This window comes from Anolis sagrei, chromosome 3, assembly GCF_037176765.1.
Source record: "Anolis sagrei isolate rAnoSag1 chromosome 3, rAnoSag1.mat, whole genome shotgun sequence".
Taxonomy (NCBI): Eukaryota; Metazoa; Chordata; class Lepidosauria; order Squamata; family Dactyloidae; genus Anolis; species Anolis sagrei.
The window spans coordinates 80982722-80999025 of NC_090023.1; positions in this window are offsets into that span (position 1 = coordinate 80982722).

A 16304-nucleotide genomic window follows, 5' to 3' on the forward strand; every position below is an offset into this window, starting at 1 on the left:
AGCCGAAAAGCGAGGAAACGAAGTGAATAGCGGAAGGAGGGAGGATGAACAAGAAGAAACGGAACAAACGGAGGGAAGGAGTGGAGGAGAGAGCAAAGAAGGAGCAAAAGTAAAGAGGCAAGAGATAAGCAGCAGCGGCGGTGAGTAGGGGTGAGTGGTAGAGAGAATCTCCCTCTACTACTCCCTTACAACACCGCCAAGCCGCCAAGCCGCCAAGCCGCCAAGTCACCAAGCCTCCCCTCGAAGGTGCAACCTTCCTGTCCACCCTGTCCACACTCCCCCTGGAGACAGAGAAAGGAAGAGATCCAAGATCTGAGACTCAGGCGACGGAAAGAAGACATCCTCCCCCCCCCCCCCCCACGATTACTAAAGTTGCTACACGCTTTTTCCCCAATTTTTTTGTTCTTTTCTTTCTCTCTTTCTCTTTTTTCTCTTCTTTTCTCCCCTCTCCCCTCCCCCCCCGCCCCCCTCCCTTTTATTTTTTCCCTATTTTTTCCTTTCTCCTTTTTTTCTTTTTTCTTTCTTTCTTTCTTTTCTTCTTCTTCTTCTTTTTTTCTTTTTCTTTCTCTCTTTTTCCTTCTACCTCTCTCTCTCTCTCTCTCTTTCCGCATACCTTCCTCACATGAGATAAGAATCAGAGAAAAAACGCCCAACAGGAAATAAGAAGGATTCAACCATACCCCACGACACACAGATAACGTGAGTAAATTCAATCTTAATTGTAAATAACATTAATTACTATTGTAAAACTATTGTAAATTTATTGTAACCACAGATATAGAAATCAAACACAATAATCTGGAAATGAATGTAACAAATATTTAAACAATAACACAAAACTCTGCTTAAAAGAGTAGCTATATGGAAGAAGGGGAGCGAAAAGCAGGATATGCAATAGTTACCATCAAAGAAATATTGGAAGCAAATCCACTGCCAGCAAATACATCAGCTCAAAAGGCTGAGCTCATTGCTCTCACCAGGGCTCTGGAGATAGCAAAGGGAAAGAGAGTTAACATATACACTGATTCAAAGTATGCCTTTTCAGTACTGCACGCCCATGGTGCACTTTACAAAGAAAGAGGACTTTTAACTGCAGCAGGCCAACCAGTCAAACATGCAGAAGAGATATTACATCTCCTAGAAGCTGTATGGGCCCCAAAACAAGTAGCTGTGATGCACTGTAAGGGACATCAACCAGGGCAAGATCCGGTAGCACAAAGGAACCGAAGGGCAGATGCAGCAGCCAAAGAAGCCGCTGCCAGACCCCTTCAGGTGGCTACCCTTCTCCCCTTGCCCAATCCCAAGGTGCAGCCTACCTATAATAAAGAAGAACAACAATGGGCCCAGGACAATGGAGCAGTAGAATTGGCGAACTCTACTGGTTGGTTAGCCTTTCCGGATGGAAGAATCATTGTCCCCAGAACCATGGCATGGGAGGTAGTGAAAGGAGCCCATGAGTCAACACATCTAGGAAAAATGGCGCTAGCTAAACTACTAGAAAGACAACTGTACATAGATGGACTCCACTCTTTGACAATGGCAGCTTCAGCTAGGTGTCACACCTGTGCTAAGAACAATCCACGCCAAGGGCCGCGCCAGCCCCCAGGCATCCAGCATTGTGGAAATGTACCCTTTGAAGCCATTGTTGTAGATTTCAGTGAAATGCCTAGAGTAGGGCAATACCGCTACCTACTGGTGATGGTAGACACTTTCACTGGATGGCCGGAAGTGTACCCTACTGTTACTGAAAAGGCCACGGAAGTGGCAAGAGCACTCATGAAAGACATAATCCCAAGGCATGGGATGCCAGCATTCATAGGCTCAGATAATGGCCCTGCTTTTGTTAAAGCCACCATTCAAAGCTTGGCTAAGGTTCTTGGAATTACTTGGAAATTGCATTGTGCATATAGGCCTCAGAGCTCAGGCAAGGTTGAGAGAATGAATCGAACTCTGAAAACTAAGTTAGCTAAAATGTGTCAAGAAACTGAACTTAGTTGGATTCAACTTCTTCCTCTAGCAGTGTTACATATTAGATGTACCCCCACTAAGACCATTGGACTGTCTCCTTTTGAAATGCTTTATGGGAGGCCCCCTCCTTTGTTTCCCAGATTGCAAGGGGAACTGCATGAGATAGGGGCCCAGGCAAAGAGACAGGAAATTGTTGCTTTGGGGAAAACACTGCAGGAGCTACGACAGTATGCCTATGAATTCAGGCCGCCCATTCACATGACCCCCACTCATTTGTTTCACCCAGGGGATGAGGTATGGGTTAAAGATTGGAAAGGGGAAACGTTGCAACCCAAATGGAAGGGACCTTATGTGGTAATTCTTACATCACCCAGTGCGGTCAAGGTAGCAGAAATCAAACCTTGGCTTCACTGGACTAGAATTAAAAAGGCTGCTCCCAGTTGGCATGCTATTCCAGACCCAAAAGACCCACTAAAGCTTAAAATAACTCGAAACTTTGGTTGTTCTAACCAAAAGGAAGGCGGTGGTAAATAAGAAGATTCAGACTAGACTGATACTGCAAGACACATACCAGGAAGCTGTCTTGCCCTGCGTACAGTCAGATCTGCCCCTGCTGTTGGATGAGAAGATACGGGCTAGACACTGCGGCTTAAGTCCATACCTGGAAGCGACTAAGCTCTACGCACTGTCAGACCCCAACTGGAGAGGATAGAAGACGGAACTAGACCCTATTGCAGCCTACCGGAACGGTTGCTCTACATACGGTCAGATTCCAGAAGAATGAAAGCTTTCTGGGTGATATGTGTGTTAATGTGTGTGTCAATTTTAGAAGTAGATGGTAACTGGTTCAAAGAGCATGCCAAATTTATGTTTGCTCAATATGGGAGAAATGCCACTCTGATATATGAACACCCTGAAACAGTACGTGAGTTTTCCTTTTTGCCTGCTTTGATCAATGAGGAAGCTGTGGTTTTGGCCACTCTTCTCTTAGCAGAGAAAACAGGAAAACCTACAATCTTTAACCCCCCTGCCTCTCTAAATGGGCTACGACATAGAATGATAAAGGTTTCAAAGACCACCCCTGGCAAATGTTTTTGTTGTCATTATCCAGAAGGTTATCGGAAAGAGTGGAAGAGTATCCCAGAAAAGGAGAGGGAAATCCTTCTCAATGTGGGAAATTACTCTCACTGCACTGAGAAGTTTTACCTTCATGGGAAACATAATGCTTCCCAAGCATCAGGGTATTGGCACAGTTTATATTTCCAAGAACAATACAGTGACCCCTCCCAGGGAGAGGATGAATATTACAAAAAAGCCAGAGAACAATATGAAATCATGAAAGATAGCTCCTTTGGGTTATTTTCACAGTTTATGGAACGATACAACACACTTGAAGAGTTTTTGAAAGACTTAAGAGCCCTAATGATGAGAAAAAGCATGACAAATGAAGGGGATATTCTTACATGTAATGATTGGAAAATATATGATCCCAATTTGTGGTTTTTCTATGATGGTTGGGCGTCAAATTTCCATCCAGGTGGATACCAGTGTGCAGGCGTTGGATACTTTACATTCCCAGTCCAGGTTGCTTCTCGCCGCATAAGAACAAAGCGAGACAGATCAGCACCCCTAGGCCCGGCCTGCTCAGATGAGGTAATAATAGGAGCACAATTGTCTGAGACAGAAGGAGGCCGAGTGGCTGGAGGTCTGTTAACGGGCATACTGACGCTTGGAAGCTACCCAGGCATAGTGGCCCAAGAAAATAGAAAGAGTATCCTAGGCCTCACCTGCCGATTGGAAAAATCCATAAATGCCACAGGACTCATAGTTAGGGCCATGCAAAATGAAGTAGAAGAGTTACATCAAATTGTCTTACAACACCGTATGGCCCTGGACTATTTGTTGGCAAGACAAGGAGGTTTCTGTAAACTAATGAAAGAAGGCTGCAAAGTCAGGTTTCATGATCTGAATAAAACAATTGTGGACGAACTAAATCAAATGACAGATTTAATAGAAAACAACACACATGGAGTTTCAAACCCTTTTGATTGGCTCACGAGCTGGCTACCATCGATTCAATGGTTAAAGGAACTGTTTTTTGCTTTCTGTATAATCCTATTAGTAGTGTTACTAATGTTATGTATTCTGCCTATTATTTTCCAAATGTTGAAAAGATGCATATCTAAGATGATAAATGATAAACAGGATGAAATGCAATTATTAGCTTTAGTTAGATGATGCTCTTCCCCTTCCGGTTCAGAGCATCAAAGGGGGGATTTGATGAAGGCTTGATGAAAATACATAATACACATATTGGAAAATATATTTGATATAACCATATTAGAAATAGGAGTTAGAAAATATATAAGAGATATGTATGTATGCATGGCTATTTCACTTGACTTCTCAAAAGCTGCAAAATTAGAGGCCAGCGTCCAGGAAAGGAATGTGGTGCCTGGCTCTTCAAGGGGCGATAAGATACGTACCAGGCACCAGGCACCTTATCGTAAATTTGACTAATGAAGTGTCCATTAAGGGGTCTCAGGAATGTTATCTCAGGATGGATGGAGCAGGTCCGGAGACATCCCGGTGCTGGGAGTGCATTAATAGCCACTCTTTAGATAGTCCACTAATGAAGATTGACAACTTGTTGATTTTGAAAATATGCTTTTGAAGTCAGTGAAATAGTAGAGATTTGTGACGCATATTGTGATGTTTCTGTGATGCATGAATACTTATTTTCAAAAATGTATATAAACTCAGCATTTCCTTTGTTCAGGACCCTTCTTTCCTGGCCTACCAGGGGGTCTATATCCGGTTGGCGCCAACCGAGAATAAAGCGTGCTTTCCAGTACTCTGGATCTCTCTTTGTCTTTGTTCCTCAAACCGTCTCTCTTCCCTAACAGGTGATCTTCATAGTCTATTCAACTGTTGACTGAATTGATAAGCTATCATTGCAATCACTGCTTTGCAGGAACTTAATCTGAGCCCTCTTCTATAACATACAAAGTACTTCAGTGAAAGAAACATAAAGTCATTTCTTATGAAATGACATTTGTACATAAAAGCAAACACTCTAGCAGTCTTTTATAACACAGAGGTAGAAGGCCTCCGGGGAGGATTAATATTTTGATATCAAACAGACAATATGAAAAAGTTTGATTCAAGTTTCAAGCCTTGTCATTGTAAGACTATGGTATGCACACTGCACAGCTGGTAGGTTTATTTGTTTACTGACAAATAAAACTTTATCCTCTGCTGAGAAGAACGAAAGGTTAATGAAATCCATTGAACAAGTACCTTGTAAGACTCTAATCCTGTTTTGTTTCTTTTAAGGTTTGTGGAGCTTTGTGCTCAACAATGAGGAGATGAGGACAATAAGGTTCCTCCATTCTCCTCTCCAAGAAAAAAAATCTGTATTTGTAAACCTAGCACACACTTCACTCCAAGTATTTCAGGAAGTCTGCAGGCTGCATGGTATCTGGTAACTATAGCAAAGCAGGGGTCTCAAACAAAGTGTAAACAAATGCAAATACCATATGGCAGATGACACAGCTTAGTCATGTCTTGTTTAGTATGCCTTTCAGAAATGCAGCCTTGATGAAACCTTTCTGTTTTATTCATTCTTTGGCTAGGATGATGACAATATGGGCACTCTGTGGAAGGACTGGATGGGGGAATAAACACTGCATCTCAGTGTAATTCAAATCCTACGCCTGTCAAATCCTAAATAAATCCAGTTCTTTAAACCAAAAAGCTGTACTGTTCTAGATGCTGAATTCTATTTAAAACCATCACATGATAACAATTCCAGCAATACAATTCCCATTCAGAAAGAAAGCAGCTGGCCACTGTGCACCCAACAAAATGGTCAAAATGAGTATAATGTGCACAAGCAGAATGAAAAATAGAAATATACATGCGCACAATGTTTTAAATTCACAATCTCAACCACAAACTAAACACAAAGTCGCAAAATTTGCAGTAGATTTATATATAGCAGATTATTAACTCAGCATGTTTAAAGAAGTACCAGATAGATCACACTGATTAATTTTTATTTATCTTGGTGTTTTGTTGTTATTTTGTTTCATTCTTAAATGCATCGTAAACACAAAGAACCTAACGTAAGTAGAATGTTAATCCAAGATCATTTATGTATTTATTTACTGTATTTCTATCCCATTCTATCTCACCCCGGAGGGGATTCAGAGTGGCTTCCAGGTTTGGCAAATATTAAATGCCCCATTGAACATAAATTTATTATTTATTTATTTACTTTATTTGTATACCGCTCTTCTCAGCCCTTAGGCGACTCAGAGTGGTTTACAACAGTTTAGATATACACACAATACAAAATCATTAGGCATTTAAAAGCAATAGCATCACAAGTCATTAAACAATACACAACACTTTGAACCTTATATGTAAACCAGATAATAAAAACAGGCAAAATAAGCAAACACTTCAAATATTCATGGCCCAAAATGTGTTTCTATTTAGTGTGGTCTGAGTGTTGGACTAGGATTCTGGGATCCCAGAGTTCAAATCTCAGTGGGTAACCTTGGGCAAACCGTATTCCTCAAACTCAGGAAAAAACAACAATAAATCTTTGGGTGAATCTTGCCAAGAAATCCCCATCACGGGGCCATTTTTAGAAAACAAATGACTTGAAGCCACACAACAAATAAGCAGTGTTGATCTAGGTTTGAGTGGGACATAAAATAAATGAATAACAGTGACTATGGTTTTTCATCTAAAAGGTTTGGTTTGGCTAGACTAGAGATTCTATTGCCCAATATTAAAATTGACAAACATCAGAGAATTTGTAATCAGAGCAATTACTTTAGCTTTTGTTTTATTTTCTCCCCTTTGAGTGATATGCTACAATGTGTGGTAAAATGGTGTTCCTAATGTAAGATGACAGGATAAAGCCTTGCTTTTTAGGTTTTTAAAAAATATATATTTTCAAGCCATCAATCAATATTTTCAACCCCAAAACAATATTTTCAAGCCATCCCCTGTTCAGATATCAGCCAGCATGCCAACACCTTAAATCAAGAAATAGTTTTCTGAGATCTACAGAGATACTCACAGGAACACCTCAGTATGCAAGAGTCCAAAAGTAGCAGAGTAAAACCCGGAACATTAAGCCATGGCTGATACCAAATGAGAGACTCCCCCCTGGGCACACAAAAGACTGGGCAAATTGAAAGGTGCAGAATAGATTGCGCTCTGGCACCATGAGATGCAGAACCAACCTTAAGAAACGGGGCTACAAAGTGGAGTCCATGACATGTGAGTGTGGAGAAGATCAAACCACAGACCTCTACAATAATGCAGTCTGAGCCCTGCCACATGCACAATGGAGGACCTTCTTATAGCAACACCAGAGGCTCTCCAAGTGGCCAGCTACTGGTCAAAGGCCAGTAGCCCCACCTATCTTTGCGATCACATCTCCCTCTATGAACTGGTGCAAACTTTAAGATCTTCTGGAGAGGCCCTCCTTTTACTCCCACCACTGTAACAAGCACAATTGGTGGGGACGAGAGTGAGGGCCTTCTCAGTGGTGGCCATCCACCTCTGGAAGGCCCTTCCTAGAGAAATAAGATAGGCCCCATCCCTTCCCTCCTTTCATAAGTGCCTGAAGATCTGGTGGTTTAAACAAGCCTTTGAGAATGACTAGTTCTAGCTCAGCCCCAGATACTGTTGAATATGGCCATATCTTTTTCTACAAATTACCCAGGTTACTTCCTCCTATTAGGCCCAGAAATGAATAGCCATAGACTTTACCTATTATTGTTGTTGCCTGCTATAATATTGCACCTAATTTCCCGGGCCCTCTACAAATTGCACTAGCCTTGGCTTGTTTTGTTGTTTGTTGTTGTTTAGTATAATGCCAAGTTTTTTAAATGTTGTGTTTTTAAAATACATTACAACTGTACCCAAGGTTCGCTTTTGATACAATAAATAAAAAACCATGAATGCTAGACTCAGTGGGATGGAGAATTCATGGATACAGAGGGATGTTACTTATTTGCATACCGCTGTCCTAGCATCATTCACAAACTGGAAGGTGCTTCAGACTTCATTGACACTCACTCACTCTCACACACACATACACCTTCAGACAAATCTTTCTGTCTGAATTAAATCTGATACTATATTGTATACTATATAAGTGATATTAGGTTAAATTCTGCCCTTTAAAATTATCTGAACAGTCTGAAAAGTTTGCATCATAGTGTCTGGCCTGTACTAATATATTTCACCATAACAATAGCAAACAACCCCTCCAACAATATAATATTGCAAATATTCTTCATTTCCTCTTTTGGTTATGCTCACATGTTCTACACTCTAGTCCTATTCCAGGATTATAATCCAGGGCTAGTCTGAAGCATGGATTCTGCCATTTTATTTCACCATTCTACTTCTGAACCACAGAAATGGAGTCCTCATCATTCTGTCAGGCCAAAACTGGACATTGCTGGGTGCCTTTGCCAATGTTAAGAAAGGTGGCCACACTGTTATTCTCAGATCATGGATAAACAGTTTCAGATGTCTCAAGGACAGGCAATATATCAGATGTTGCTTGTATCAAAAAGAGAATTTATTCAGGCCTACAGATAAAGGGATAAAATCATAAAAATCACATGCATGTGAAGTACCTTACCTAGCTGTATAGGAAGGGATCCCAAGCCAAGGGCTCATGACCTTTTATAATCGCAGTTTGTAGAGCAAGCTTTGCATAAGCAAAGGCCATGTGGGACAATGTTTGGTGAGAGGAAAGGGGTATGTGGACCAATGAAAACTACATTATCTAATAGTATTATCTAGTAACAAAAGCATGCAGCTCATGCATAGGAGATTATCTTCTGACAGCCCATCTTTTCTTTGTATGTGATCGAACTCCATTTTAGATCTTTGGTCTCAAGGTGGCTTGGTAAAGAGGGAGAAGGGAGAGAAGCAATTCCCTCCTTTCTCCAAGTTGTGTGGGCACCTTTGCTGAAATAGGCAAAAACGCCACCCAATGCTGGTCAGGAATACTCCAGACCTCCATGGCTGCTGCTGTGATGACAAAACAATGAGGGTAAAATCATGTTAGCTGCTTTTACCCTGAGTTAAGAATTGGAAGTTCATGGACATAGTTTGGACACCTAAGAGTGACTGTGAGTAAGCTTGGACTATGAGTGCAGCCACACTGTATAATTAATGCAGTTTGACATCACTCTTTGGCAAAGAAGATAAAACTACAACTCCAATGATTCCATAGCATTCAACCATGGCAGTTAAAGTGGTGCAAACTGCATTGATTCTATACTGTAGATGCACCCAATGTGGCCAGTGAAGATAGATCCTTAAAGCTAGACACATTGTGGATTTATAGGATGGTCAACTGTTGTATCCCAATGTGCTTGCTATATCATTATCAACATGCACCTGCATTTCAGAAAAGTAAATATTTGTAAAGAAGTTCTGTCTTCCTGTATTGCTAGCAAAAGATTGCTGCATTGATTGTGCTAAACTTTCTGCTCTACTGCTGCTAAAACCACTTTGCAAGGCTGGGCTGCTTGTAACTTTTCACAGTGTCTTCACAATATGTGTTGACATTGGTCACAAAGGGCAACTTGGTTGCTTTTCTTGATTTTGATCATTTTCCTTCTGGGAAAGCAGATGAAAATGTAATTAGGCATTTAGGAATATTAATTCTTCTTAATTCTAAGATGACTTTAATGTTTGTGACAAGACTCACTATATTTTGTTTTGTTTTTGCTCACACTATGCAACCTAGAAAATGGCAGAATTTGCATGTTATACTAAGATGAGGTTTACACCTGGTTTGCGAAAATGTATAACTATTATTCTTTGTTTTCCATTACTGCAAAATATCCTGTATGATGAGTACTGAAAATAATGAGCTTATCTGTTTCAAAAAGATCTAAAAGAAGCACTGCCTACCTCTAGTCTAGTCTCTCCACTGTGGCACTGCTTTTGGCCTCTTTGAGTACCTGAGTACCATTTCCACCATGTCCCCATCACTAACCATTTTAGGCTCAGAAGAGTCTTTTTAAACAATGGGCAATAACTTGTAGTACTTTTTGTTGACTTTCTATTTTCCAAAACAAGGCTGTTTTGTGGAGTGGAAAGGGGCATTTGGAGGTATTTTGTGGTAAAAATAAATTGTAAGAAAATCTTGAAAAATGTTTCTTTTTTTAATCTCTGTGGACACATACAGGTTTAGATGAAGACCAGACCTGCACTCATTTAACAGATGAATTACTCAGACAATGTGTGTCAATCTTATAATGTATAGCTCTAGGGCAGGGGTCCCCAAACTAAGAACCATGGGCTGCATGTACCACTTCAACAACAATCCTAACTATCTCATCAATCAAGAACAGGCCCACATTTCCCATTGAAATACTGGTAAGTTTATACTGCTTAAAATTGTTCTTTGTTTTAAATATTGGATTGTTCTTTCATGTTCTTGTGCACTACAAATAAGGTATATACAGTGTGCATAGGAATTTGTTCATATTTTTTTCAAACTATAGACCGGTCGCTGAACAATCTGAAGGACCGTAAACTGGCTCTAGACTGTGAGCTAGTATTTGCTAGCATCAGTTCCTGTGATTTACACATTGCTGACATCTTTTATGACATTCCTCTACAATATGTTCAATTACACCTGGAAGCTATAAACTTCCTTACTTAACCACAGAAATGAGGTATGTTCATTCTGTATGCGCCTTCATAATTGAACTCTTCTCAGTTGAACTTTATGAGGAAGAAAATATACTTGACACCAGGTGCCCTAAAACAAGGAGTGCCACAAAACCTCTTCCGCTTTCTCATACCTGGTACAAACTCATTCATGACACCTATTCAGTAATAATATCAACACTTTTCAGTGAACTTGTAGTTTTCACCTATGACTACTGCAATAATGAAGTGCTTGCTAATATATTTTGCCTACATATGCTGAAAACAGCCACTTAAAAAGAAATGCTTTTGGTGTCTCTACTTAGGTTACCATAATTGCTGTTTTTAAACATACCATAATGGAGAATGAAATACCATATTTTTACATCAAGACAAATATATCTGTTCTGAGTTCTACTTAGAATCCAAAATGAGTAAAATATGGCACAGCCTATTAGTAAGTAAGTAAAGTTTATTATGGTCAATGACCAAATCAGCCTATTAGCAAAGACTTTGTAAGGCATGGGAGGCAATAGAAAAAGAGGAAGACAAGTCAAAGAAGCCATTGTCCTTCAAGCTCTTTGCCCAGTTACCATACTGCAAAGCAGTGGGTGTATGAGAAATAAATTTGCTAGCATCTGGGGGTGGAGGTACATCATAATTTTCCTGGTCAGACCATGGTGCGATGGATTGTGACTTAGTTTGCTTATATGAGATAGTCACATATCCTTATCTACCCCTTTGAATCTTTTTTGTGGATGGAGAAAGCAGTACATTGGCTGTTGCCTCGGGTTTAATTATTTGAAAGGAGATTGAATCATTTATCTGACTTCTTGCTAATAATTTTTGTTTATTTACTTATTTGTATTTTCCCTTTCATACTTTAGTACCTTAGTAGCTCCCCATACCCATTTCTTTTACTTGTTATTAATTTTGTACCGGGGTGGATTTATTTTATTTGCCTTGGGTGGGTTGATGCAATTGACTGGGACTTCTTTTCAGTTCCTTTTTGACCCTAATGAATACTAATACCAATGAATACTAATGAATGGGACCATTCATATTATTATGACTTGAAACTATTCAGGAATAGACAAAGCAGAAGAGGCGGATTGCGTGCAAACCCATAGACTCAAGAAATAATAGAAAGAAAAACAAAGCTGGAAGTACTCTTGGAAAGGAGAGGAAGAGACAAGCCAAACGATCTATGTAACAGAGAAGATATCGCATGAAGTAGATGAGAGAAAATGAAACTGTAAGAGGAATATAGAGCAATGTAAAACAAGAGGTGGAGTCAAGGAGCAGCGCAAGAGTATAGAGTCAGCCAGAAACTTTAAGAGATGGATGGAGGACTATGGAAAGGAGGGAGAGGAAGCAAAGACCCACACAAGGGAAAGGAGAAGTCTAAAGGAAGGCATCTGAAAACATAAGATGGGAGAATAGAGAGGATACCACAAAGAGATTGGCTTGGAAGACACCACGAGAACGGAAAACAGAGAACCAAGAGGGAAATACTATAGAAATATGAAATACACAGAGTGGTGAGCCCAGCCCTTATAGAGAAGAAAAGACAAAGAAAATAGAGAGACAAAGCCTAATTTTGCACTACCCATAATATAGAAGTTAATACTCTTATGCCTTTCTTTAATTTTGATTATACTAATCTAGATTGAACCTACCCATATTATAATTGGACTTGAATTGTTCCAGAGGGGGGGGGGGATAATAATAAACAAACAATAGAGCCACTATTTAAGGGGAAATTATAATTGAGGAAACAAATTAATAATTTACTGAGAAGAGAACAGACTATGGATGATGGGACTTCAAGTACCTCCACTCACTTCCCAAGACTGCTGCAACCCTCATCTAATGACCGATGAAGACCAAACTTGGCACACAGAGCCCCCATGAGCGACTCTACATCCTGGTGCTGTTTGGAGGAGGACGGACATTGGATGATGGGACTTGCAGTACCTTCACTCATTTCCTGAAACCACAGTGACACTCATCCAAATACCAATAAAGACCAAACTGGGCACAGAGAGCCCCCATGGCCAACTCAACATTCTGGTGATGTTTGAGAGCGACTATGAATGATGGGACTTGCAGTACCTTAACTCATTTTCTGAGACCACTGTGACCCTCATCCAATGGCTGATCAAGACCAAACTTGGCACACAGAGCCCCCATGACCCAATCTCCATCCTGGTGCGGTTTGGAGGAGGATGGACCACAGATGATGGGAGTCGCAGTACCTTCATTAACTTCCTGAGACCACTGTGAGCCATATAAATAACTGATAAAGACCAACCTTGATATACAATTCCTTTCTCAAATAACCCGGGCAGCGCCGGGTCCCCAAGCTAGTCAAAAATAAAAGCAGATTGGAGTTTATTAACAAGGTTTATGGAGAAAGAAAAAAAATGGAAATATGGATATAAATACTAAGAAGATAAGAGCTACCAATCCTTCAAACAATGAAGGAAAAGAAGACAATATATATACAAAAGAAGAAGGAGAGAAAAAATCAAATTAAATGGACCCAGAATGAGAAGATGGGAAGCCAACAACCTTCCTTCCCTCCTCCCTTTTACCCCGCAACTCCCCCCTTAACCTTATCCTCATTTTCCTCGTTACCCCTCCCATCAGTTTACCTTCTCCCACTACTACCCACACCTTACCCTTTCCTAATCTTACCTCCCTTTTTCCTTGCTTTTTTATGTAAATTGAAAATTCTTTAATAAAGATTTTTTTTTTTAAAAAAAGAAACTATCCAGGAGTGTAAATTGCTATCAGCACTTTAAATTTGTTCCTATAAAATCACCAGCAGCCAGAATCATTGTCACATCCTTCTTACTATGACAACAGCTGTCCTTGTTCTCATTTGTTCATTCAGAACCATAGTCTTGCATCTTATATAATCTATCTTGAGGAAGCATTGTATGTGGCATAGAACTTTACACATAGTACTAATTTTGCCTGGCAGGAAGTTGGATCTCATTGTCTAGGGCAGGGGTCCTCAAACTTTTAAAACCGGGGGCCAGTTTAATGTCCCTCAGACCGATGGAGGGCCGGACTATAGATTTTTTTAAAAAAAATCAATAAAAAAATTCCAATGCACATTGCACATATCTTATTTTGCTGTGTGGAAGGGTCCTTAGAGGGGGTTCTTTCTAGACCTCTTTAGGCAGTAATTCCAGGAGCAGAGAATGGGAAATCTTCCTATTTCTAGTCTGAACAAAATCTGGCTACCAGTATTTAAAAAACTCTAAAATTATAACTGTAAATAAAGAACAACACTAAAACACAGGGGAACTCCAGACAAGAAACAATCAGGGCCACCTAATCACCTCTCAACAAAGGATTCTCCCTAAAAACTGTCAGGCTATGAAATGGCAATCAAGGTGGCCAATTGAAACATTCATACCTACCTCCAACAGACAAGAGTTCTTTCTCCCACCCAATTTTCCTGGTCAAATTATCTGCCGTGTATCTATACACAAAGAAACTGATTTTATCTGACCTGGCAGACTGTTGGAGGGACCTCCTTAATTGTTAAGCAATATCCATTCCCAGAAACTTATGTAAATAGGGGGCACTGAGAGAAGCAGATAATATATTTGATGCAGTTGTATACATTTAGGAATTGATACAGAACACAATCAAAAATGAAATATCATTTTTATATATTTATTAAAGGGTTTTGTTTAAATATAATTTGGGTACAGTTGCTGCTGGATCCCTTCCGGAGCCTCCAGTGGCTTTGATAGTATAAAACATCAAAAGAGTGGACATTGTTCAAAAAATAAAGGAGTTTATCTGAAGGTCCAGATCAATTTGCAGAGTGGAGGGTGCTGGGGCTTGACAATACCACAAGAGGTCTAGTTGATGAACACATGGATCATTATATTATTAGTATGCCCAGGCCATGGACTCAGCCACTATTTTATGATGTCTTTCTGTAGATTTGTGGCAGCCATCTTGCTGCTGTACTGAGGTCCACCATTTTGTTTTTGTTCTTTTTTATCTATCAAGCTGAGACAGTGTGACCTAGTTAGTGCTGCCCCATAATTGCATACATTTTATATTGAATCTTTTTGACTATACTGTTTTAGGTTCTGGAACCCATCATCAGTGCTGTCTTGAGCAGGATTGTCAGTCCATTGGAGCTTGGCTGTCAGCTCCTGGCAGATTTTAGAATAAAAACACACTCACAAGGAGGCTCCTTGGATACACATTTATTATTCAGTCTTACCAGGTGAAACAAAAGCTAGTTCTGGTCTTTTCCCGCCAAAGCAGTGGTATTTCACCCATCCACCTCACACCCTCCTTTCCTTATCTCCTCCACAGTACATTCCATTCCCACAGCATCTTCCCAGGTTTCTCCCCCCTCATGTCCAGATGGCCCTTATCAGCCTCCAATATTTCATTTCAGTGTCAGGAGGGGGACTGCAGCTTTATGTTTTCTTAAGCTCGAACAGCGCCATCCTGACATTGGCCTGTAGCTTGGCCTCAACCCTATAGCCTCGTCTTTGGAGCATTCACAGGGTCACCATAAATTGAAACTAACTTGAGGACAATTGGTCAGAGTTGATTTTTTTTTAGGTTGGGTTGCCTGTAGCCATTGCCATTATTGTGTAGGCATCGAATTGTGCCTTTTGTAACCCGCCCTGAGTCCCCCCTCGGGGGTTGAGAGGGCGGGGTAGAAATGCGTGAAATTAATAATAATAATAATAATAATAATAATAAAGCAGATATTGTGTGATTTTCTGCCTTGATATTCTGGCTTATACGGCTGTGTGGAAGGGCCCTCAGCTGCTCTTCTCTAATTGTATAAAATTTAACAATTTCTAGGAATGTAGCAAGGACCACTGTTATTCACATATTCCAATTGTCTGTCAACAATTGTATCAATTAAAACACTGCACTATTCCATTTTGCTCCTTATCAAGCCTGATTTATAGGAGGGTTGCTCAGGGCGGTTTTCAGGTACAGTTATGTTACCAGAGTTTACAGACACATCCTTTCAAGTTTATGTGTTTGAGAGAGAGGACAATTCTCTGAATCCCTAAGAGGAACCCCCTGCCCCCCAGCAAAGCGATTGTTCACATTGTCTGAGGGATTCTTGGATATGCAGCACCAAAGGTAAATTTTCAACACTGTGCTAGCCTGAAGTTTTTTTAAAAAAGAAATATGACAGGGGGGTGATTTTAAGAGATCCAACTATATTTGCCTGTTCATTGTTTCCTTTGTTAAAGTTGTCACTGGTGTGTCTATTGACCCTGAAAGCACTTGCCTGGCTCATTTCAATAGTGCATCATCATTTATGATACCAATATAATATTCAGAAACTTACACATTTCCGTTCTATTCCTATAAAACCAGTCCTGATCTCATGAGATCGTAACTCTCCTCTTCTTATATGACACAACCTGTCAATATTTCACACCTAGCAAATACACCATCCTTGCCCTTTCCCTTGCATGGTATATTTAAATTCCAAATCGCTGAGTTAACATAATCAAAGTGACTAACACTTCCTCCCTAAAAACGTACTGTAGCATAAAGGTAACCATCAAACCTTTTGACAATAGCACATATTTCCTTCTGTCCATCACAGCAGAAAC